Source organism: Struthio camelus, chromosome 12 (genome assembly GCF_040807025.1).
Source record: "Struthio camelus isolate bStrCam1 chromosome 12, bStrCam1.hap1, whole genome shotgun sequence".
NCBI classification, from domain to species: domain Eukaryota; kingdom Metazoa; phylum Chordata; class Aves; order Struthioniformes; family Struthionidae; genus Struthio; species Struthio camelus.
In genome coordinates this window covers 8,366,183-8,393,075 of record NC_090953.1, presented here as the reverse complement: position 1 = coordinate 8,393,075, position 26,893 = coordinate 8,366,183, and the positions used below count along the sequence as shown (strand labels likewise).

General features: G+C 42.9%; 1 protein-coding gene across 10 annotated transcripts in view; it reads right to left on the bottom strand.

Annotated features, from left to right (window-relative positions):
• AKAP13 (A-kinase anchoring protein 13) overlaps positions 1-26,893 on the bottom strand; it is a 237,025-nt gene that overhangs the window by 176,317 nt on the left and 33,815 nt on the right. For 7 of the 10 annotated variants that reach the window (XM_068957951.1, XM_068957945.1, XM_068957949.1 and 4 more), the window contains one exon: positions 5,590-5,684. The exons of 2 other annotated variants lie outside the window; for them this stretch is intronic. The gene's annotated coding sequence lies outside the window, so the exon portion shown is untranslated. Of the gene's footprint in view, positions 1-5,558; positions 5,685-26,893 lie in introns of all 10 variants that reach the window. One more of the 10 variants, XM_068957954.1, reaches the window with a different exon arrangement.

Below are 26,893 nucleotides of genomic sequence, written 5' to 3'. Positions count from 1 at the left end.
CAAAATCAACCTAAAATCCTTTCTTTTTTGTACATTGTTGGAAACCTCAGTATTGTGTCCTTCACATACAACAGCCCAACAGGCAGAAGTTGAGGAGTTGCTACAGCAACAGCTTGCTAACTGGCTTGTTATAGCACACCAGCAGGGCAGGGAGCCTATCCGGAATCAAAGCTAACAGAGCGTCACTGATTTAATTGACTGATGATTTAATAAAATGCTCTGGATATAGATTAACTTACTTTGCTTAATGCAGTTCACTTCCTGGTAGCAGGAACTGAAAAGGCTTTGTTAATAGCCTGAAACGTGGTCTAGCTCCCCGGGCCCCTTCGCAGTGGCACTGCTGCGAACCAGCTGGTTTTGGGTTACCCATGCTCCAACCAGCTTCCAAGTGATTTGACTTCCATTTCCTAAGTTTTCCAGGCTTCTTCCTCAAAGTGCTGGAGCTCAACACAAACTAAACATACACAGACTATATATAAATATATATATATATGTGTACGTATACACAGACATACACACATATATATATGTATACACAGACATACACACATATATATATGTATACACAGACATACACACATTCAAAAACCTCACACCTTTTCAGTGCTATACAAACTCCCGTACCTGCCTCTGTCACTCCTTTCTTGTTCAAAGGGTGACCATCTAGCCAAATACCCTCAGTCTCATGACTAAATTTCTTCTTTTGTAACGCTCCAATAATTGCCAACAATCATTTAATGGATTACTTAAGTCCTACCCAAATCCTAGAAACAGATCAAGCAGTGACTAGGGTTAACAAGAGCAGCGACACTCCCCGCGCCGAGCGGAGGAAGAGAGCAGTCTCTCTCAAATGCATACAGCTGGTTTCTCTGCTCCCATTTCTTCACCCTTTCATAGATATGTTTATATATTAAAAACAAAAACCAAAAAACTCAAATCATAGAGTTTGTCACTCCACAGGCCACATGCCCGATTCCAAATAAAGACACTGTAAAAGTTGAAACCAAAGAGAGTTAAAAGGATTATTAGCCAGCTCTAATTATTCAGACTGATCTCATCCTCTTCTCATAAGCCTCTTTCCTGTGTCCGGAATCTATTTGTGCAGCAAAAAGACCAGCCTTTTGTAGAAGTGCAAGGGTCACCAGCACAGTATGATCAATTTTACATTTTAAAGCTCATACGTACTATCAACTAATGCCCTTGTAATACGCTATAACCCTGCCCTCATTTGCCAATTTTTGCTTTAAAATATTACCAACAGCAAACAGTATGTAAGATGTCAATTTGTAAAAGCTAAACAATATTTCAAAAGTAGCTATCATGCTGTTTTAATGAAATAAAAATCGCAAGCCACATCTTCAGTTCAAGTAGCTACATCCTAATAAAGTTAAGAACTAACAGTCGACTTGAATTAAAGTGCAGCATGTACGCAAAAGCACACATATGTTTATACTCAAATTAAGTCCTCCAACAGGTTCTGGGGCAGCTGTTTCACGTATGCATAAGACATTAATCTCAGTCTCAAATATTAACTTCCAGAAAGCCTTAGCAGACATTCTAGATGCCCCTTAAAATGAGTAAAACACAGTTTACACCGTTCAATACACTTTGCAGTTAGAATATGCATTCTGGCAGCAGATTCTAGGGAAGTCCTCAAAAATATCCACCTTACATTTGTAAGAACGATTATTGACCTTGGGTACCCAACGAGACACTTCTTGAAAAGCCTCGATTTTCAAAGGACAAGTAAAACTAAAACTTTCTGCAGAAATGGGGTTCAGCCCAAAGTGCAGGCAGTCAGCAACAGAAGCATCAAGAAAGTTGCTAGCTACTTTTGAAAACTGAGCTGCGTTATATATGCCTATATATATAGGCTCTGAATGCTCAGAATCAGAGGGAGAACGGAAGGAAGGGAAGAGGATGACTCCGGGAGTATTTTGCCCCAAGCATATAAAAGGACAAAGAATATGGATAGCTGTCACTAACACTGAGGTGCCTGCAAAGTCTTACATACGCAGTGAGAGAGAGTAAACTTTCTTTTAATTACTGATTCCAGCAGCTTTGACTGTAACACCTGGCCTGAATCTAACACTTTTTCTACCCGACTCCTCTCCTGACTCACAGTGGTGTGCTGTTTCAAAGAAGTGCATTCAGCAAAGAGTTTCACTACTAGTCTATATGGCTCACAGCAAATGAGAAAAACACAAAGCCCCAAAGACGAGCTATTAAAAAAAAAAAAAAAAAAAAAAAGCTTTCTCTCTGTGCTCCACCAGAGAACAGCCGCAGCCATTGTATTGCATTCCCCAAAACGTAGGCCTGCAGTACAAAGTGATTCATGAGGCCCAAAGCAGCATGCACACATTTATGCTGACAAATATTATTAAGTATTTCCCAGTATGTGCAAACCAGGTAGTTATCCAATGCATATTTTAACGAGCACATGCACCAACCTGAACTGCTAAAGCCACACGCAAAGTTGGAAAAACTGGCATCAAGACCAAGATCCAAGAGATGCTTCCGCTCTCATTTCGGTCACGGAGGAACTTTACTACCCACCATTTTTATGCATTTTTCCTCTCCAAAGAATACATAAGATTCACTTTTCCCTTTAGGCTCCCTTTTGCAAATGCTCCACTCTCCAGCTCCGCAGCTGATTGCTTAGGCATGAAAGAGAGCACATAATCAAGGAAAGTGTGGTTGGGAGTTTCTGCCAGAAGAGGAAGCCTTAATCAGAAACTTTTGCTTTCCTACTTGAGAACCAATGTTAACTCCACTCCCTACTGCATACAGCACGAAGGTATCTGTCACTGCAAAATTAAGAACTGTTTCCTGTTCAGTACTCTTTTCCTTTCACTTCACATATCAACTATAGGAAAAAATAGTCCAACATATATCACATTTAGGTAGTCATAAAATATGCTCATGTTTGCGGAGCACCCCTTCCGAGGCATGACAGTCTCAAAAACGCCATCATTCCCTCCACTCCCAGCAAGTATTGCACTGATGGAGTCAGTTGGCACTGGGTCACCAGAGAGAAAAATGTGGAGTTCCAGCTCTGTTCCTAGGACACAGTATTACGCTCCACATCCAGGGAATGCATGACAAGAAGTAAAACCACAAGCAACAAAGAAAAATCACATCTCCAAACAAAACAGACAATAGAAAACAATCTGAAAGAAAGTTCAGATTTTTTCTTAATCAAATCATATGTTAAAATCCAAATAAGCACAGATTCTACCCAGTTCCACCACCTCAATTTCTGGGTTCAAGTTTTTCTGTAGGTAGCCCACGGCCAATAAAGCAAGCTTTGCAAACCCACATCCTACTTAACACCTGATATCATTTCTTCTCTCAATTGCCTTTACAAAATGGTCTTTCAGACCAATCCCTCAGGAATTGAACGGGTTAAGTGCCCACAGGTTCCAGCCTCCCCAGTAAATCATTTACTGCCCAAGATCATGGACAAGCAGCTATGCAGAACTGAGAGGCCACGCTGTGCAGCTGTTCGTAAACCAGACAACTATGTGCAATTAGGTTATAACGCGGGATTAAATTTGGCCAGTGGAAATACGTCCCTTTATTACTAATTTGTTTTTTCAAGTTATGCAGCTATTTTAAGTGTTACAGAGTTCATTAATCCAAACTTCATTAAGCAGTTACCACCGCATGAACGAAATGAAAAGATGATTATTATAAGCACAGTTACGGAAACACTGCACCGGCAGGCAAAAAGAGGAAAGGGTATGAGAAATAAAGACTGCCGCTCCGAGAGTCGAGTTTAGCTTTTTGCAGCTTCTTCAGAGGAGGCACACCCAGAAATCAGACGCGATAGAGATGCTGTTTCCCAGGCAGGCGGTCAGGTGCTTTGCCTGCACCAGGGCTCCGGAGATTTCTCCGCTGCTGCCATGCAACAAAGAAATTATTCCCCAGCCGAGTCACCCGCAGGAAGGCTCTAGCACTTTCCTGAACAGCAAGCGCTGCTCACTGCAACCTCACTGCACTCCGGAAATCAACGTCAAAATTAAGAAACTAATGCCAAATCGAGCTGCAAACGGACAGTATCAAATCCATTTTAGATGTCAAGATTTTTTTCATCATAAATCCACAGCCAGACCAGCGCAGAGATGATCCACTGTTTTCCCAAACTGTTTCTCGTACATGACAACTGGTGGAGCATTCCTCCTTTAAACATGCCCAAGTACATTCAGCTAATGGGCGTCTGAGTTTCAGGATGAACTCAGAAACCAGCTCACAGCCAGCCACATCCTCAAAGGAATTCCTTCCCGATAAAGCAGCTTTCATTCATAGTTCTGCCAAACAAAGGCTTAATTTCCTTCTCGGGGAGGTGTCAGGATTTGAAAATAGGTATAATTCCTCTGCCCACCCCGCTAAAACAAAAAACAAACAGAAAAAAGGAAATCAAAATGATTACAATAAATACTTGTCTCTCTAGAGTAACAGTAGTTTACGAACAATCTACCCAGCTGTTGCTACAGCTCAGTAATACCAAACGATTTGGACTCAGTATCGTTAAACATGCTGTTTTCAAAGCACCCGTTCTCTTAGGCAAGACCATGGAAAGTGTGAGACACAGTGGAAGGTAAACAGGTTAGACACAGTGGGAGGAGAAAACAGTTAGTTTGAGGTGGTTTTCCTTCTTTTGACTGAGCTCAAATACAGCAAGGGCCCATTTCCAAGACTCTCACAGTTTGCTTAAGGCTAACAGTTTTTGCAAATTCAAGTCTTTTTGCAGAGAATGGGTGTAACTGCGTGAGTCAGAACAGCTAGGATGACTACCAACAGCACTGCATTAACTACACAAGATAGTAACGACGGGGCCCATGGGTCCACGGACATCTCTCCCCATGACAACACTGGCTTAACAGTTCTCAGCCCCCTGCCAACGACTCCGTTTTGCATTTGCAGGCTGTGTAATTAACCAGACGAAGACTATTTTTAGGTCAGATCCATTCCCTGATTGGGTTCACCGCAGTCTGACAAGCTGCTGCAACACGAAAACAAGCCGAGGTGACCCAGCGCCTCGACAGTCCCATGCAGATGCAGGAGTCGCGCTGCCCAGAGGGATGTCGAGCGCCAACCCGTGGGCTCACACGTGCCCGAGATACCTCTGGTCCGGAGCAGTTATCCATGGACAAACACTCCTGCGGACCTTGACATGCAAGAGCTCTGATCCTGACCTACTCCAAAAGAAATCCTCAGTCAGTCTTTGAACGGGATAGCTGTTTGCCTAATCTGGGGACACGAAGTACCTTGATGTAAGGCGTAAGAGCAACTGAGACACACGCGATGCTGTGTGAGTAAAGCTGGTAGTTCACCTCTCAGAGGGGCTTTGCAGGGGTGGTATTCTTCAGTAGGGTAACTACATCTTTTTTCTTTTTTCTTCCTCTGCAAAGAAACTACATGTTCTGGCAAAATAACTTGCCCCCAAATTTGCTTTTAATGTGTACTTTGATATCAGCATTCCCTCCCATCATCAGCAGGTAAGCTTGGCAAACTGATCCCCCCCGAACTCTTCACCTCAACCATCACCTGTGTACCTGAGAAAGCTGCCAAAGTGCTTAAGCTTACTTTAACTGCATGAAGCAGTACAGGCGCTCCAAGGGGTTCTTCAGGGCTTTCCAAGCCGCCAGGCGAGGAGCGAGGTGGGAAGCGGCGGTCAGCTCCTGCAAGAGAGGGAGGGAGAGGGAGTCACCAGGGGCCAGCTCCGAGTGTTGGAAAGGACAGGTCAACCGGAGGGCCCCGCTTCGAACACCCGCCCCAGCACCGGTTACACCTTTGAGAGCACGCGGGTGGAAGTAATTTTCCCTTTCCACCTTAGTGGCTACATGGGTATATAACACGCCCTATCTAAACAAAACCACTCCAGGATAGACTTTATCAAACTATCTGTAAACTCCCTTATGGCGAGATATTTAAAAGTGGACCTCGCGTGCCAAAAATAAATGATGGCTGTGTTTAGGCCAGCAGCAGAAGGTCAAATCTATCAGCAAGTCTCTGACAAAACCCTTACAGCCTGCCTGCACTCTTCCATGTGCAGATTTCCTGTTCTGGGGCAAAATCTGCCCCTTGTTCCATCCACAGGGATGAATCTGGCCTTCCAAATGCACTTAAAAAGAGTAGTTAAAGTGGATTAAATGGCAAAAGGAGAAAAAGTGCAGGTAGCGATTTAGGTTGATAAATGCTGCGTGGGAGGTTTTATTAACTAAATCAAAGTCATCAGGGCACCTTAGGCCATCATTTGATTACCACACCAGGGAAGTTTGTGGCTGTGCATGCATCACCCGAATGCAAGTGCAACGTACCGCCTGCTCCTGTTTTACCAGATAGAGGAGACTCTACCCCTATACTCTTCTCCCAGTTGGGAAAGCATTTATAATCAGAGAATCTAATACGCTGAATTCAAAGTGCAATTACAATCACATAAGTAACAATGGCAAAACTAGCTACTGGCTAAGAAATCGACTGTATTGTGTGAATCAACACGGGAACATACAACGCGAGAAGATAACGCATTGCAAAACAAATCTCATTCATTCATCTATACAAGCATAGCATAAGCTAACTACTTCAATGTCAGTTGTACACAATGTTTTCTTAAGGTTTGTTACTAAAACTCCCCTTTGTGCATTCTGCTGGTGGGTGCCTGCCAAGAAATAGGGAGAAAGCTTCATGAGGCACTACAGGATATTGCATGCTAAATGGCATCATTTTACCAGCAATGTATACCTGGAGGATAAATGTATACTTACCACAAATCTATACTTATATACACCCACTTCAAATTGGGGGACAGGGTGTTTTACACTCTTGTTCCTGCTGAAATAGCAGGAAAAGAAAGAAAAAAGAGCCCAGAACTGTGCAGGATTTTTTCATTCACACTTTTCTGAATTATGCTCTCATGGCAAATCATTTGAGCTGAAAGAGAAACTACCCAAACTCTTAAATCCCAGGCACAGCAAGCAAACCACCTTTGCGTTCGTTAACCAGTAAAAAACATCCTAGCAGTCACAAACAGATAGACTGGAACTTTCCTCTAGCATTCCTATAGCATTACTTTTAGGATCACATTTTAAAAGGTGGTTACTGTTTGATAAAGCAATGATTAACTGCATTAAGTGAGCAACGTTAACCCAAGACCCATCCCAGCAATGCCATGTTGATCTCAAAGTTCAATGAGAGTAACTGCTCTCTCCCAGGCACATACTGCAACAATATAGGGATTTCATTCATTTGTGAGAGTCTGATCACTTGGCTTTTAATAACATACTCATAACACTTCAGCACAGAAAACAGCATTTACTGCTAGTCCTTCAAACTGACAAGCAATACCAGTATGGCTCACATGAGTAAACTACCTAGTGAGTACGCTCTGAATCACTGAAGGTTTGTCATCATATCCACTAAAGAACGAAGGGTGTGTGCGTGGAGAGGCACATGCAAAACCAGCCTGGATGTTCACTACTTGGAAAGTATTAGCAAGTGGAGAACATCTACTGGCATACCAACAAAAAGCAGCAATCCAGACCATAAAATTCTTCCTCCAGAGTTTTTTGGTTTTGTTTTTATTCTGTAGGAATTTGTAGATTATTACAAAAGGAAGGAAACAACATAAAAAACAGTCTTACATGTATTTTTAGTTCTCTATATGAGGAGCCTGCACAATCAGTAGAGTTGTCCAAAGCAAAGAAACAACTCCCCAAAGGTTTCCTTCCCACGGAGCTACTATGGAACAACTCGTGCATGTGTAAGCGCACTTATTTCAGATGAAGGATTCCCCTACGTGGATTTCTCCCAGAACTCTCCCTTTCCCTTATTCTGAAATAACTTCCAAGTATAGACGAACACTAACATACTTTCTCTTTTCTGCATCTTAAGCAGGTGTGCTCATAAAGCACGTCCTGAAATTCTCCATGTTCTACCTTTCAGAAACAATTAGTGTGGAGCTTTTCAATCTTCAGTCTCCCTTATCAGCCAGGCAAATTCTTCAACATATACATTTCTCTACTTGCTAAAGATGCCTATAAAATCAGGAGAGGCCTCTGCAGTTGGTTCTACCAAGAATCTGTGATTACAGGCCAGCCCTCAATAACAAAGCAGGATTTTGAAACGCATCAGCAATCCAAGTTACCATACTTGAATCAGAGGAGATATTATTAGAAATTATTAGAAATTTAAAGAGTGACAGAAGCAGCTACTTACAGAGAAATCAAAATATGCAGACACCTGACAAAAGGAGAAAACCCAAAGAATAGATTGGTGCACAAAATTCAGCCACCATGCAAGAACCTGACACAAGAAAAATAAGAGAGGGAAAAGCTGAGGAAAAGGTTTGTTACAATTGTGAACCAAGAGAAAGGTAGTCAGGATGCTCTTCAAGCAGGTGATCAAACACCTCCTTTTCATGGATGAGTTCACAATGCTCTGAAAAGAAAAACAAATATTCCTTATTATCAGAGGAAGATGACAACATACAGATGGCAAAAGGACTTGCTCACGGTCACTCAGCCAGCTAATGGCTGAGCAGCGAACAGATCCCAGTCCAGCTGAATTCCTTTTCACATCATAGTCACTGGGCTAAGACAACAACAGTAAAAGTAGCCACCTTAAAAAGAAAAAAAAAATCATATTTACTGGAAGGAAAAACACTGGAGATGAACTCAATTTTGAAACTTTAACTAATGAACTAGGAAGCACCTGCTTCTTTTTATGTTTACTTGCAAACAGCATCTTTATAAGGAAAACTTCAAAAAATGATCAGGTTCCTATATGGCTCTGCCAACATCCCCGCGTTGTGACCTGCAACCCTGTTTGGATCATTTCTGTCCAAAAGGGCCCAAGCAGGACACGATCTCACATTGTTCGCTAACAGCAATGAAGTAAATGAGAATTTAAAGACGAGTTCCTTTGACGCTTGCCTGAATACAACCTATTCCTCCTGGATCTAAAAAAAAGTACCTTGTTTGCCCAAACTGAATTATTTAATGTCAGACTGCCCATGATCTTGCTCCCTTCATACTGAGACTGTTAAAGCATAAATTGTCTGCGCCATTGCTCAATTACCGAAAGGCATTCAGGGGAGAGAGGGGGAAAAGAAAGCTGTAGGGACACTATAGCTATTTACACTCTTTAAAAGAGAAGGTGACTTTCCCTGTGGAAAAGGGCTGTTACATAAGCAATTCCTTTAATAGAGAAGCTCTTATCCCCAAAAAGAGCCCACTGGCTTAGGGGCGACCTGTACCTGATGTTTCCTCAGCAGGAAGAGGAGTCAAGCACCAGAAGGCTCTTTCTGCACATCGCTATGTGAAAGGAGTTACAATGCGTGTGAACACGCTGGAAGACGGTTATTTGACATTTAGAATATTTTCAGAAGCCACTTCGGAGTAGATGGGGGCAGCGAAGGGTGAGAATAGAACAAGCAGAAAGGAGAGCCCAGAGGCGGGCAGCACGAGCAAGCGAAGCTCTCCAAAACACACGTGCTCAGGATAAAGCGAGGCGCTCAGATCTCAAGGTATCCAGTTGCTCTGTCGGTTCCTCTGAAGATTCAAGTAAATAGAGCAAAGATGTCTTGTCCTTCTGAAACACAGCAGTTAAGAAAGGAAATTGCTTTTCAAATTTGTTCCTTCTTTCCTTTACACAAGGCCATTTTCTTATTCTGAGAAGTCTTACATGTTTTTTGCTTTGCAAACTGATCATTTTGACATGTAGAACAAGTTATCTCACCATCTGTTTGTAATTGCAATAATTAAGCTTTCAACAAATTCAAAAACAGCACAAAGAACAGGGCACTAATGGCCTAGGAGATGAACTGCTGATTATTTTGGATTATTTGATACAGCTGGAACCTTTTGATAGCCAAGACGCCCAAACATAGCCAAGCCCACAGCTAAGACACCCAAACAAACCTCTGGAGTATTTCCGAGTTGTGGATGTTTTACACTACAAAACCTCCTCGCAACTTCATATCAAATGATGTCAGGGAAAACACTGCTCCTCATTATCTCCTGAATTGCTGGATGTACATCTGCATGCTCTTGTTATCTCATTTCTTTTAATACACAGCCTATACTTATATATTACGATATTCTCATTACAGGACGTCCTCTTCCTGCTTCTACTGGGCCTCCTAAGAGAAACTGGCTTGCAAGACCTTTTCGGAAGTTTGTCCTGCAGCCTGAACCGTGCTTTCCAATTCCTTAGGGAAGGGAGGCTGGACGCACTCCGCTCGGACAATGCGTTTCCCACAACCACACATGAGGAAGCTAGGTTCATTGCAGCAGCTTGTTCCCACAGCTGACCACAAGGCAGTTGAGCAGATCTACACCAAGGCCGGGGAATAGCAGCAGCATCCAAGTAACTCTCAAAATTTAGTAGCCACTTGGGCTGTTACAGTACTCGGTGAGACAGGTTAATCAGCTATGAGCACGGATACTCGTTGGCAACGCAAACAGAAGGATAGAAACGCCCTTGCCTAAAATCTGCAGTACTTTGGACAGGTGTAGATACAAAGTAAATCCATTCATGACTGCATGGTTCTCAATTTTTGCCAGCATAGCAGACAGCAGAACACAGCTCACATTTTACGACACACACGCGCGCGCACAAGGTTGCTCTAAAATTAAACAGGTGGATAGATGTTTCGTTCAGAGGGCCGTATCTGACCTGGCACACTGGATGAAGAAAAGTTAAGAATTTTAAAATAACAGAAAATAAAACATATACACAAGCCATGCCATTGAATATACCACGGAGCAAGCAGGAGCTTTTAGATGTTAACTGGGGTCCCATTAATCCTGATTGCCAAGAGTCAGGAAACAAAACTACTTTCACGTGCACTAAGTCAACTTAGGGCTTAAACCCTTCCAAAAGCACCTCCACACCCTCCCTTGAACGCGTAGCCAGAAATATTCCCACACGAGTGGAAAAGGGAAGTGCGGAAACCACTCAGTTAAGAATGCTTCCCCTCGCGCTCCTGTCCCAGACGGACACCACTTTTATCTCTAGAACTTCAGGACCTGCATATAACTGATAGAGGTTTGTTTTGCTTTTTACTTCCACCGCTGATCACAAAGAGTGCAGTTCGAGAGTGGCAAAACATAGGGACCAGGAGAGCTTTTGCACATCTCTCTGCCTTGCCCCTGCCAGAAGGCCATATACTTCTCTTGCACAATAACCCTTCAAAACTGCTTTCCCCAGGCAAGATGATGAGGTGCCACGAGGACTCTGCAAGCAATTAAAACCCCTTGACCTTTAAGAGCACTGCCCTGCAGAAGTGCTTTTGAAAGGGATACAGCTGACGTTTTGGAGACTGAAACTACGAAGAAAAAAAAAAAAAAGAAACAAGTAGTATTTTTTGTGCCCATTCAGGATTTTCGCTAATACGCTCTAATAATGAAAGCACGACTCGTTCCAGAAATCTGATCTTCTTTAAGCTGAAGTATGCTACAGTGTTCATCCTAAATAACAACTATTTCTTTCCAGACAGTCTTGTAAGACCACATCAGGACGGAGATAAAGGATTTTAAACTGTTTCCACAATGCTGTCATGGCTGACTGTCTGCGGAAGATATTATCTCTTGCAGATTTAAAAATCTGCAATCTGTGCTACAGGTTAGCACTTCACAGAATGACCATAGCAAGATCAACATCCCCCCATTACTGGAGAGATTATCTAAAAAAAAAATATAGCAAACAGCAGCAAGCTGCAATAACAGACCAAGTCCACAGCCATTCCTACAACGCAAACTGTTCCAATTCTGCTATTGAGCCTTTTGCTTCTCCTCTCCCTTTTTTTTTTTTTTCCTTTGTGCTTCCTTTCCAAAGAGCAAAGCTATTCTGTTAGTACAAGAATTGTGTCTCCTCTATTATGACATCCAGGCTACAATCTAAACAAATTATGCCCTCTGCTAACACAGGCTGCAGCCCAAAATAAATCCCCTTCAGAAGACCATGGAACAAAGAGGAAGCACAAATAACAGGAAAGCCAAGGTCTACATCAATATCGCTGTCAGGAAGAACCACCAATGCAACACACCTCAACACCTTACCTCCTAACACATAAAAAATACTGTGCCACACTTAACAGAATGGGCCTTTTTTCTTAGCTAAAACACTGTACGCTCTTCATACAGAGTCCTGCAAGAACCAAAGCTTCAAAAGTTCACAGCCCTAAGGGAACAGCAAGCACACCGCATTCTTTGGATACGTTCATTCCTTTCTGCAAGTGTCCCTAGGCAATAGGTGCTCACTGCTGCAGGTCCTCTCTAGCAACACGGTCTTCTTCACGGGCGAGAAGCACATCTGAACAGCACCACTGCACTGTGGTAGTCCTTGGACATCCTTGACCCTGGCAAAGCTCTCAGTGGACCGTCACAGAGCAATCCACCCAGATCACCACCTCAACTCGGATCCCCAGTAAGCACAACCCACCTACAGTGGTATTCAGGTGAAATACTTGGAAAGACTGGGTAAAACTAGCAAGCAGAACAGATTAAAGATTTCCTCCGAAGATGACATGCAACTGCTGAATAATGACATGTCATCCTCCAGAACTGAATACATCTCCGACAAAGGGAAGAACGGTTAGAAACAAGAACCATAGAATAATTTACAGTGAAAGGGCCTTCTGGAGGTCATCTGATCCAACGCCCTGCTCAAAGCAAGGCCATGACATCAAGGTTGTGATATCATCCCCACGCTTTCATTGTTCAAAGTTGCAACAGAAAATTGTAGCCTCTGTCTCAATTCCCACTTGTAAAATTAGGATAAACAGCACTCCATCACCAGGGTAGCAAAGATAAAATCATTATCAACTGCAAGGCACTGCAAAACTCCAGCAAGGTGGTCTGCAAAAGTCATTTATTTAATCTGACTTTCCCAACATACAAAATGGATTTTTTTTTTTAAAGTACACAATGTGTAGAAATGAAGAAAAAAATTTAATAAAATAAGAATTTTTACTGCACCCAGAAACATTGTGATGACAATAGGATGTACACGTTCAGATATCAGCACATAAAGTCAGCTGACGTGTTAATATAAACTTTCTCCTCGGTGCTGAAGATTGTTTCGTTCTGACACAACAGTACTAAAGTGCAAATGTACATTACTGCCTCCCATTGCAGCCCCTGCGGTTCTAACCGAAAGCAAGGCCTCCCCACGACAAGCACTGTGGATGCACGCAGCAAGAATCCCCGCGCCACAGTGTTTATAGATTAAGCAGATAAACGTTGGGAGGGGAAACAAAGGCATAGAAAATGAAGTGGCCCACCCAGTGTTTTACAGATTACTGTGAGCACAGAGTGTAATCCCATAGCTATGACCTCTCCACCCATACACATAACCATGGGCACGATCAACACAATCGACACCCAGATCTCCTTCAAGACCAAGCTGCAGACTTCCCTTAGTCTGGGGCACGCCGAGGATCTGCTCTAGATCTGACGAAAGGCTCTCAGGATCTGCCAAACACCAGCTAGGCAACCTTAGAATTAAGTTGTTTTACTGCTCAAAACATGTCACTGGGGCTGCGTAGCATCTACCATAATTATATAAATTAGGAAATCTGTATAATGTTCCTAAACCAGTAATGAAAGAGAAGGTCTAATGATGCAACAAAAATCTGCAACCGAATGCTCAGATTACAGGTTGGTTACACAAGAGCTCAAACAATTAAGCATTAAGGCAGCTCGCTGAAGACTTATGTGTTACAGATCACATTTTCCCATAGCCACCACCTGACTCCAAACATGTGAGATCTAGTCAAGTAAACCCTCCTTTCCTTGCATCAGGAAATAAAGGGTAAACATATGAGGAGCTCGTTGTTTTGGCCGCAGTGCCATCCACAGCAGAGCAGCAGAGATGCTCCAAAGCAAACAATCATCCCTTTCCTCCAAACCTCTCCGGGGATTCACACTCAAATGCAACAGATGAGTTAAGTCTCAAGCCTATCCTAGCAGCACTCTTACACCTCACAGAAATGGCAGCCACTTTTTTCAGCGGAAGAGCACACTGTACTATGTAGAGAGAAGTGACATTGCTTCTGACATAACTCCAGCAAAACCTGTTCAGTTTATGATTGCGATGACTTTTGCACTGCGTTACGTGATTTAACTCCCAGCTGCAGCCTTGTTTAAGAAAGCATTATCAGCACAGGGTCAACACAGAGAAAGATTGCCCATAAACTGTGCCAACAAATATACGGCAATTTAGGTGTTTGATGAGCACTCGCAGTATGAACAGTTCATGGGGAAGGAAGAGAATACGTGTACTCCAGGACTTCTGAGTGTTTTTGGTTTTTTTCCCCTCTCATTAGGCTCAAATACTACCAGATAGTATTGACTTCTTTTCCTAGTACTGAAAGTAAGAAAGCATTTCACTTGAAATTTTCTTTTATGCTGCATTGACCTTTTATGCCAATAAACAAGGTATCAAATTGCAGTTCAGTAGTATAATTTTAATTTCTTTTTGTAAAGCGCTCAGATGAAAAGTGCTATTCCAGTATCAGGGCTGAGAGGTATTATTCGAATTTCTAAAACCAGCTATGTGCCACAGTCCATCTCAGTAATCAATACAGAAGGACTCCAAAAACTGTCAGCGGCAAAGTACAATGATAAGGAACTGTCACAGTGTCAATTTGGAACGTACTTACCAATATGTGCAAGTGGGTGTTCAAGAAAAAGCCTCAAAAAGAGATGCTCTACCTTATGTAGAAATGCTTAAAAATGACTAGAATGTCACTGCTCCTCTTATAAAAATGCCATACCCGTTCATATTCATTTCCCTTTCATCTGGGAAATGCACCATTAATTTTATTAAAACTCAGACTGGGAACATTTCACTTCTGCATATTATTATATCTCTTGCATACCGTCCTTCCTCGACATGCACATCCCCCCCCACACACTGTTTTTGGTGACAGCATTCGGGGGCACACCACGCTCCCAAAACCAGGAGACCTCGGCGCTAACGACACAGCCGGCGATGAATGAGGCACTGTGCAGCAGCCAGGAGGGGAGCGAGGTCATATGATTTTCAGAGACGACTGAGCGTACTATGAATGAAGCATCCAGGCCCAGGCTGTGCGCAAGGGCATGCAGCGTGTTTCTGGTAACGTTAACACATGTGCTGCACGTTTGTCGAGCCTGTTGGCACACACTTCATTCTTATCCCCGCGAGCTCTTGGAAAGCAGTCTCCTCGGGTAAGTGGGCACTTCACAGGAGAAGTCGCAGCGCTGTTCGCTGCACAAATACCACTGGGTACACAACAGCATAGCTCGGAGAACTGCACCGCATTTGTACTTTGTTTCATTTATTGACAGACTCATTTTTGCCAAAGCAGAACTTATCTCCGGGTGTTGTTACAAGTCTTTTGTAACTGCAGCAGATCAAGCAGTTTCCATCATCAAGGCCAACGGCTGAAAGTTAACTCGGTGCAACCGCAGAGCGCCTTTTACCCTGCAGCCTTTTCAGTGGGCTGCCTGGTTTGCTTTCATGTAGCTCAATCTTTTTTTTTTTTTTGTTCTTCTAAACAGCAGAAAGATTATTTTCATTCAATCGCCTGCCTTTTCCTCAAAAGAGGCGGAGGCTTGCAACAGTAATATCTTTAAAGAGACAGCTCATAATAAAGTAGCACATTGCAAGTAGAAAAGCAGGAGACGTGACAAAATCGGATTAGCGTATCGCACTGGGACGCGGCTTTTGCCCAATAACCAAAAGGTCAGAAACTCGGTGCCTCAATGACGAATGGGTGCACACAGTGGGAGGAAGCAAGCTTTTGCCACCAGTGCAAAGATTTCCAAAACAAATCAACAAAACGCACAGATAACTTGTGTCTGAAGGCCTGACATCAAACAGCGCTTAAAAGCTGCCGGCGCTCTGCACCCAGAAGCAATTCAGGCAGCACGGGTAAACCTCCGCCGTGCCTGCACAGTCCTCCCATGTATTTCACGCATGGGCTGGATGTGACCAGCGTTGAGACCTGCTCGTTATTGCCTCTACAAAGCGCACTCCTCCCCCACTTTATCACGGATCAAAATTTACAACCGGTCACAAAACTAGCGCTGCGATGACTTCAGGAGCAGCTGCTAGGCATCCTGGAATAAAAAAAAAAAAACAAAACAAAAACAAACACATGACACGAAGGCTACTGTTAGTTACCAAACCCTGCTGCGGGTACACAGCGCAATTACGCAACTCTGCCGACACACGCGCCAGGACTTTCCTTCACGGCAGCCTTACCGCGTCCCTCCTCCCGGCCATCCCCTGAAGACAGCAATCTCTGCTCAAAACAGTGACAACAGTTTTCTGCCTCCTCCTCGCCACCCCCTCCACGCAGGTACGCCAAGGTGTATCATTTTAACCAATGCAACGAGCACCGAAGGAAAAACAAAAAGGTAAACGGTCTGTAATTGCCAAGGCACACCCTTCTTTCAGCGCACCTGTACGCGAGGGCTTGTGCAATACGCTGAAGCTCAGCGGGGCCAGCAGACACCTCCAGAGCACACGTACAGTAACGAAGCCGAGGTACTACCAGCGTTTCCACGTGCATACGAGGTTTCCAAGTGCATATCTAGCCATCTGTGCCTGTGTAAGAGAGGGCTGGTGATTCACCTCTTGCAAACACACGACCGCAAATCGGTTGGATCTCCCGTATCCCAAATTCCTGCAGTTGTTGCTAATCTTCTATCCACGCATTGCCTGCCTCCCTCAGGACTTGTTCATCATCCAGCACAACAGCAAACAGGGATAGCAGCTCTTGTAACAAAACAATGGAATGAACCCCCCATCCCAAACAATATTTAATTGGCCTTCTCCAGCTTACAGGGACTATTCACCGCTTACACGTAAGGATAAGCATAGCCTCTGCAATACAGCGCACCTCACAGGACCAGGAAAGATTTTGCTCCTTGCTTTATTCCAAACGATCATACCCCGCTGCAGCAATGTATTTAGTTACCATCTGACCTGGTTCTTTTTGCTATGAGCAGGAAAATGGGACACAGGAATACACTGAGAAGATGGCCACTAGGAGCAAAACGCCAGTGCTAAAGTTCACCCGACCCACAGCTCACACCATAGGCACAAGCTGTCCTCAGAAGCAGCCTCCAGAAGTTGCCTAGTTCCACTGTCCATCTCGAGCTGCCTTCTCTTCGGGGACAATCCTACATGCGCAGGAATTTATCCAAGCATGTGATCAACGGGCACATGGGCACAGGGGGCCCAGAGCAACTGTACAACACCGGGGGCTAAGGCGTTCCAAGAGCGCAATGGCTTCTTTGCGAGCAGGGCCCATCTAGCACAGGGCACGGGGAGGAGCTTTTCCCAGACGCAGAGGCTAAGCAGACTGCCTTACAAGAAAGCTTTAGTATCACAGATTTAAGTATCTACTACCTGCTGCTCTAAGAGTAAAATAAATCCTCTGTTCAGAAATGCAAAGGAATAACCTTAGCAGCAAAAATAGCCCCTAAAGGCACTATCATCATTTCTTGATGCAGATATCTGTCCCCAAACAGGACTGGATGAACTGGGTCTCTCAGTGTTTAAATTGCTGATCTAGTGGTCTGCTTTTAGGACATCAGTTTGCTGAATACCTTTTTGTTTTCTTCCACAGGAAAAAGTTTTAAGCCATGGACAATACTACAGAATTTAATATCGTTCTTACCTTGGGTCAAATAGTTTTATTCCCTGTAGCTTTCATTTGTTGATGCTTGAGTTATCTTTTTCAATATAATAATTTAACTTTTTTTTTTTTTTTTTTCCCTCCACGTGCTCTGGCCTTAACAACAGCAGTCTTCAACACAAGTTATTCCACAGATAACATCTATTGCTAAACATTCTTCTGGTCTATACTTATACAGCGCTCCGAGACATTCCCAATTAAAACGCTCACCATGACGTCTAAGGTTGCGTGCACTTGTCCGTAGCACGTTTATGACTAGAAGCAGACTGGCTCTTACACCATGAAGAACAGTGACACACAGAAGCCAATTTAACTTGTGCGTCCTACACACAAGCAATAAGAAATAATAATACGCTTTAGAAACGATACGAACAAGGGCTAGCGTTTCTACAAATGACAGAAAACAAGTTAAAGATACTAAAACTTACCACCCGCCCAAACACACCTAAACAAAGAATGAGTTTAAATAAAAAAAAAAATTCTGATATGTTTTATCTGAGCTGTTGATCTTACCTTCCAGTGTTAGCAAACGTTCGTCATGCTGTTTCCTCGCCAAAAGCAAAATGCAAGGGGTGCAAGTGTAAGGCGTTAAGCGTTTAGCACTAGAGGTTGCTAGAGATCACAGATAACCCATCCCATCGTACTAAGTAATCGGTGTTACAGGTAAAGAAAATCTGCTTCATAAAGAGTTATGCTCCCACAGGAAATCTCTTAATCAGTCTGCTTTCAAAAGGTGAATAAATCTTACAGTTCTTAGATCATCCACTGAAAGACCTACCACTTAACAGTACCAGCAGAAGATACATCTGAGCTTTAGAAATGGTCTGCGGTTATTTGCTGAACAGTCTCCCACAACCAGAGCTTTTATTTATGGTGAGGTTTCACAATCAGTTTAAGCCAAACTCAGCCATTTTGTCAACCGAGAGGTCTCACCCTCCGCAAAGCTGCCAGCACCCGCATGACTGCTGTTGGCCAGATCAGGGATCCTACCAGGCTAACAATTACATTTTTTTCTCCTGGGTTAGTTTTTTGCTGGATCAGGTTCCTTGATCCAGTTGGACAGGCTGCCCCGTGAGCGCTGGTACCACCAGCACAAGAAAAGCCCTGGGTCAGCAAGGAAGCTGGGACCACCTTTTTTGGCAGCACTGTGCAATTAGCCAAGCTTAAGACAAGTGCAAAGAGGCAGCTGCGTGGTGGCTGGGCCTGCTGAAGGACAGCGGAGCTCTACATGTAGGTCCTCTCACCAGTGACTTAAGGGAAGGGCTCTGTATTTACATCTAAATTCTTGTGCGTGATGTAAGAGTAGAGATCTCTTGAGAACTTCAGGTGGACAACAAATAGCAGAAGCCGATTAACTCCTAAGCAACAAAGATCTTTTTGTGTAAACCTCCTCGGTGACAAAGGGCTACCAGGTATGCATGCGATTAAGAAAGAATGGAAAGGGTAGGGGCAGACAGGGAAGTAGAGAAAAAACAAGGTTTTTCCAGTGTTTCTACAAAAGATAAACATCCACCTAGGGACTTTTACTTTTGAGGGGGTGGACTGAAGGGTTGTTGGTTTTTTTCGTTTTTTTTTTTTTTTTTTGAGAAGATGTTCGGGTCAGAAAAAAGTTTTAGGATCATTTACATTCAATTACTTCTACCATATGAAGTGAAAAATTTCTATGGGTGAAAAATATCACCCATAATTTGCACTCTCAGGCCCATAACTTTAGGATCAGGCCTGTCTGTAAATGGCTCACAGGAGCAATTCAACGTTGAGACCAAGCCCAATAAGCCCAAAGAATTAGGTCTTAAGGAACTTTTCCACATCTGCTTTCCTTTGCAAATTCCACCTCTCAACTGCCAGAGTACTAAGAGAGGAAAGGACCTAAGTGCTATGGTTGGAAAGAAAAGCTAAACACAGAGATGCTGCAAAAGATTAAATCCCTTTTTACTGCCAGCAGAACACTGCTCACCAATGCACTGAATCTAGCTCCTTTCAAATTGCACCAGAACCAGGGTTGGATTTTCTTATTTCATACTCCAAGCTATAGAACAAAGTTATGAGCTACCTAGAACTAAAAGCTTTCTCTGCACATCTGGAACTAGCACTTCATTTTCCTGACCTGTTTTGAAATATATAAGTCTCCACTCAGAGTAAAAAACAAGTTTTTTGTTCTAATCCTGCATGCCCCACCTCTGAGCAGGGTTCGAAGCTCCTCTGCTGGCCCCAACCATTCCTTAAGCAACTGAGGAAATTAAATACAAAACACTAAACAATGCAAAGGGTCAGACTTAAACCAACAAAGACAAGGAAATTGCAAGTTAAGCCTCCTGTTCTGCCCTGAATTCACCTTGTTATGTTCAGCTACAATCCTGTTCCCAGACCCTTCCTCTCCCCTAATACCCAAGAGCAATGGAACAAAGAAAACCACAAGGTCTAAACATAGATTACATTTATTCCTATCAATTAGGCTAGCCCCTGATGCAAAATCATGAAAGATTTAAATGGTTTGGGACTTCACAAAGCCAGTGATGTTTGACAACTTGTTGTATAATTCAGAAGGGACAAAGTACAAATTATTAGTTTATTGTTACGTATCCCACTGTTGACAACCCCTGAAAGGGGGAGGTCCCCTTTCCTTGCATCTGCCATGGTCCTCACCAGCAGGCTCCAACAGGATTGCTGGCCCACTGGCCCCGTTACCCTGCAGTCTGCTCACAGGAAAGGATGGGAGGAATTAGTGTTCAGATAGATCAGACTCCCAAACCAGTTCTGCGAAAGACTGGAGCCCACAACCCCAAAGTAAATCCAGCTGTGGGAGCCGTTACAGATGGGAGCTGCTTAAAGTGCACTGCTGCTGAAGACAAAACCCCATCCTGAGACAAGCACTCTGCAACCCAAAAGGGTTTTGCTGGCTGCCTAAAATCAGCGCAAATAGCTCTTGCTTCATCTTCCATGGGGCTCACTTCCCTTCTTCTGGATGACATCTCAAGTGAGAAACATCTCAGACTTACCCAATGCCAAACAGCATTTTCCTGGAGACTGGGGGGGACATGGAGAGGAAGGTGCCCATCACCCACTTCTCCCCATCCACAAAACGAGCATAGTTTAAGCTAGTCACCTAGTCCACATCTATAGCCTGCAGAGAGCTGGAATACCTTCCCCCCCCCCCCCCCCCATGTTTCTAGGATGGGGTGAAGTACATTCTGAGGGTGCCTGGCTAGACAGCATTTGCCTAACTTTTTAGGTGGCTAACGTGAAACGCGACGCATCTCATCCTCTTGTGGTAATCATTAATCGGTTGCTAGGAAGTAAGTACTCGAGTGGCCCTGGAGAGCCAAGGCCTCAAATCCCTCAGTGCATTCAACATTGCTCAGCAAAGTGTGCCGGGGTTTAAAAATAAGCTGGTCACCGAGGTCAGTGGAAATACTCATCTGGCTAGCATTGAATACGCTGAGGAGCTCTTTGCTGGATTAGAGTGGCACGTCGCTCAGTCCCTTGCAAGATTACGTCAGAAGAAGAGACGGAAGAGTCCAAGAGTAGCATAGTTTGCTCTTTGAGAAGTTTATGGGAAATTTGTTTTCCATTTTGTGTGGGGTGGGTGTTCACACAACAACGTACATACGTGCACAAACATGTATACTTACTTGGCCTTAGAGTAAATTTAACTACACGCCAGTGCTTCCAAACTGAGTTTAGGTTAAATTTTGACATGAAAGTGAGAAAAAAAAATTATTCAAGATATTTGCAAACTGAGAAATTAGAACAGTTTCAGAATAAAGAAGCATCTAAGAAATCTCATTAATACAAAGTTGCAAGTTGTTTAATTTTAAAAAGAACAGTATCCCACAGACACTACCAGAAATAGTCGGGGAAGAGCCTGGGGTTTTTGTTTTGCATTTTAGTTAACCCATACAATCAGTGAAATAAAAATAGAGTTGGAGAATCTTGAGCAAGAGGTCATAACAAATGTAACAAAAATAGGTATATTTTATTAATCAGCATTTCATATACTCTCACAGGATAAAAATCTATCAATTAGTGAAAGACGCACTTGCCCACATAAACTACAGACTAGCAGTCAGCAGAAAGGTTAAAATGTAGGACCTGGAGTATTATTTGAGACAGAGTCACATTTAGATGCTAAAAGTTAAGTCCATGTACAATATTCAGTCCTGAAGCAGCATGGAAACATTGCAGCATAATAAAGATTTAGGAAAGAGAAAGATTGTTTTAGTGTTTTTGGTTGCCTACAATCTCAATACAAACACATGTGGTTTCTAATTTCCAGCAAGGCTTCTATAGCAACAATACAAGCAGTCAAACAGAGCGTGCAGCACTATTTGGTGGCCCAGATGTCCTCCTTCCCAACCCTGGTGGAGAGAGAGTATCTCTGACAAACATCTCGAAAAGGATGGCATGCAGCAGTAGGACAAACCTCACGTTACAGTATTTTACACCAAGAAAAATAAAATAGGAATGAAATTTATACCCCTATGAAGAAAGGTTACAACATAAAAAGAAGCTCTTAAATGTTTGCAAGTTAACATTCCTGCTAATTTTTAAAAAGTGATCTTTAAAATAATAGCCTCCAAGACTACTTTTTCTTCAGTGGTAGCACATACTGTTTGCAGTCATATTGTATATTTTCTATACTGTATTAATGGAGTAAAGAGAAGTTCCATAAACCCGTACAGAAATGCTCTATAGAAAGATCACTTCAAAAATTGTGCATTAAAAGTGTTCATATATTACATAAGAGGGCAGACTGAATAGATAGCAAGTGCTGTTATGAATTTAACAAACACTGAAGCACATATTTTTGACCTTATTCTCAATGTCTCACAGGAGGGATCCCACAGAGGACACAGTGCTTAATTGGAAAAAATGCATAGGCTCACAGCCTACAAACTTTTCTTCTGATCGTATGTAACTGGTTATTACCATATGGCTTCTCCAGAACATTGGAAAGGAGGGCCAAATTACCAATCCATCAAATGACTTTAAAAAAATACAGTCCAAAAGAGTTTTCTTTACACTGTCTTTTAACAGGGAAAAATCTTTGCATGACACAAAAACTTAGAAAGGAAAGAGGAAAGTATAAAAACAAAAGTACCATTTTGGGGACTCAGCATGTGGAAAAAATTCTGGTAAACTATTACGGGAAACATCTTCATTATGCAGGGTATGCATTCCGCTTTGCAAATTCAATGGGGTCTCCACTTTGCATTTCCTTTCTCAGCTGAATGTATCATTTGCCAAAACTATGCATTTCCCAATGCTTTCCAACTGTAATTCAAATCCTCCCTTCTACTGCTAGATCTCATTTTCCCAGGCACATCTCCTAGTTCAGTCATTGGTAATAGGTCTTCCAGCACAAAATGGTAGAGAAATCCTTTACTATTACTACTATTTCCACGAGTGTTTAGGGAGTTAACAGCAACATTTGCATAGGGATGAGAAGGAGGAGGAAGCGTCACACAACTTTTTGCTTGCTATGAAAGTCATCTTTAACTTCCCACAAGTCTGATTCCACACACGCTTGCGGTAAGGCAGGTTGTATTATTCTTTTCTCTCTTGTCCAATAGTTGCTATTACTAGACCTGGCAAGGCAGCATGTGACACAGAAAAATGCAGCTCCATTTTTGGCTTGGAAGCCTCTACAGAAGCCTATGAGTCATGAGCCAAAAGGCCCACATAAAAGCAACACAGAAGAATGCAGATTCATTCTTTTTTATTGTAAGCATGTGTGCCTTTATCGCACAGTCCGGATGCACTTATGCGCAGCCAAACAGGGAGGAAAGGGGACACTTCCCCAAAAACACAAGCCATTTTGAAGTTCTGAGAAGGGAGAAGTCCTTTCAGTCAGGTGACTCGGGCTCCATCCACCCAAAAACATATGCTACTTTACATGTGACGGAAAGACTACCACTGACCACAGCACATCTGGGAGATGCGGCATAATACGTGCTGAGACATGCCTCTGAGCTATGCTTTTGTAGAAGAGCCAGAGTAGCCTTTTTTATTCTGTAAGATTCCTCATGATAAGCCCAGAACACCCTCAACTAAAAATATCTGGGCAAAAGGAGAACTATATAGCTGACTCTGTTGCGCACCTCTGCACAGAAACCATGATCCTAGATGCCGAATGCTGAGTTCTCCTACAGCACCGTCTTGCACTTAAACTTCCCTCATTTCCCTGCTGCTTCCCTCCTTTCCCTGCAAATAAAGATTACAATTCAACAATTCCCAGGTCCCAGATGTCCCAAACAAATTTCTCTGATTTAAAAAAAAAAAAATAAGGTATCGTGCCACAGAATGAGAAGATCTGAAAGCATTTATTACTCTTACCTCTCTGAACTGATCAAAGGCTTCAACCTCTTTTGTAAATGAAAGCCATCCAAACACATCCCTTCTTACACTACACGGAGCTAGTACCATACACACGAGACAGAAGGGAGCATGAGAGCAATCTGGACCGTGGTCTGAAGAAGAAGGTCTCAGGGCTCCTCTTTATCACAGCTCAGGGACACTGTCAATGAGACGTTTTTCCCACACTACATCATGATGTCTGCCTGCAAGCAGCAGCCCAGCACCAAGCAAGCTCAGCAGAACTGGGCTGGAGCAAGGCAGTGGGAGAGGAAAATAAGGCAGCAGGCGTTACCCTTCCGTGGTAACTGATGGCATGAATCTACTTTAGTTCCCATCCTCATGAAATGTTTTGCAATAAGTAGATGGAGCATGAGAAAAATGAATACAAGAGCTATACTGTGCACAATTTCTGGTGCACCTGCCAAAAGAGTGCTTGCTGGACTCTGTTTGGCTGCTGCATTAATATCTAACCCATCTTGGAAAAGAGCTCTTTTGTGTCCTTTAAACTTTCAAAAAATAAAGGTGAAAATCCATTAGTTTTGTGTTTCTTCCCTTTCAAAAGGGTCCTATCAGCAAGTGAACTCCCACAGCCACCTTCTCTTTGTTAAAAACTAGTGTAATGCTTTATTTGTTGCTCATGGGAAGTTATTCCACTTCCACATCCAGTATAATTAACTACTGCCACAAGCACGTGCCTTTGCTCTCAGGTACGCTGCGTTCCCATGGAAGCGTTGCTGTTAGACAGCAATACGAGGCGGAGGGGAAGAAGACAGCAGCAGAGACTGGGAGAAAAGTACTCTAAGGCGTACAGAAAATTCGTACTGACTTCCAATGAGAATTTTTCAGCACCTTCTGAACTGCAGCTTCAGGAGGAAGGAATGCTAAATATAAACTCTTCACATTTTTAGGGGCCCAGAGCAACAAGAAGAAACTTTCTCAAACAAATTTCACCAGATACATCATAGCTCAAACAGGAAGGGAACAACGACCAAATTACTGACATTCAGAAGACTGTTATTTGTAATAGGATTGAGGAAGATGCTCAAAATATTCAAAGAATTCAAAGAGTATGCTCAAATATAGCAAAGAAATCCTGGGATATCCCAAGATACATATGATCACAGTAGCTTACGGAGCTTGCCTCGAAAAAAAAGGTAGGATTCACTAAGTTACTGACTTGTGCTTTTTGCTCCGTTTGAGGACGCAACTCAAGCTGTTCAGCCTCCAGTTGAGAGTCGCTAGCATTTGCTTTGGGTGCACTGGTCCCCCACTGGTTCTTACCCCCCTCCTAATGGTAATGCAAGGGAAAGGAACGAAGGCTAACATTGGATCCTTGCATCTCAAAGGTTTCACAGGCAGCTTCTCCCTCCGTTCTTCAGAAGGTCTCTTTGGGGAACAGAAGCTCCCATTCTTTTGTGAAGACAGACATGACATCCCCAGAAATGGAACTGCAAATATTTTCCACATTCCCACTAATATTTGTGCGATGGTGCTTTCTTACTCTTATGCATTTTTAAGTCTCATACTGAATCAGAAACGCATACAAGCAATGCTCAACCAGTCATGCTTACGGTCAGTTAGACATTATAATATAGAAGTATCTAAAACCATCCCTTGAGGCCCTCTGTGCTAGGTAGCTCACAGACACCAGGTAGAAACATTGCTAGGCTTTGAAAGACATTACAGTCTTTGTCAATGCTTGTTATTACTCTTCAGCAAGCAACAGGCTCATCTTCTAGAATGATAAAGCCCAATGAATTCTTCCTAAACTGGATGGAAATCTGAAAGCTTAACAGATACAATAAATGGTGCATTATCTGTATTGCTGAGCTGGCCTTGCACAAATAAATACATCTAAATCAGATGACAATCTGCAAATCTTCCTTCACGTGAATAGCAGTGCTGACTTCAGTAGGGCTACTCTTTTAAGTCAGGGAAAAAAGGGGTCTTCTCTTTTATATTACGTAAACCATGGATGAGTTAAATTCCTCCCATAGAAAGACCTCAAATAATCACTGTTGCAACTTGCTCCTGGCTCATATGTTGAATACTTATCTCCACACAGCTTCAAAACATGCAAGCCTTTCAGCATCATTGCTAGGCATTTGCTATTTTAAAATAAGAGGAACAAACTGTATATTGAAAGAAGTTTTTTGCATTCTCCTGTAAAGTAACTACAAGATTTATGTCCCTTGCAATTAAAAAAAATTACAGTCCAGGAGCATAGCTAAAGCCTTAGAAGGACTAAATATAGAAAGAGACCTGGAAGATTACTCCATACCACCATCTCTAGCACTAATATTTCTTCCAAGCCTAGGGCTCTAGGCAGCAATTGTGCAATGGGGCCAAGTTCTTGCCTGGACAAGTTTATTTGCTATATGTTTTTAGTAATATACAGACCATACCCCTTGCAAGGTCACTATAGCCCAGAAGGTAATCATAAAGACTAAAAGAAATCAGGAAAAAAATCAATTTTTGCAGTATCATCTTTAAGAGTAGGCAAACAGTCTGGTTTGTGCCAAAAAACCCACACCACACATCTGTTTGCAACAGGACTCTTCAACTGGCATAAATTATTGCATAAAAGGGGACAAGGCACAAAGTATCATATTTGCACATATCTTCTGTCTCCTGCCCATAGGACATGAACTCCTAAATTGCCCAAACAGCCCTACTATAACACGGAAAAGTTGAGCAGTGACATCAACAACCTCCCAACTCACTGGCTGGCCAGTGAGAGATACCAAACACCTTGTGCACCCTTCTCCCCAGGGCTTGAGGAAGAAGCTCAGCGAGACAAAACTGGTGAGGTTGTTTACGCAGAACACAGCCGCATTT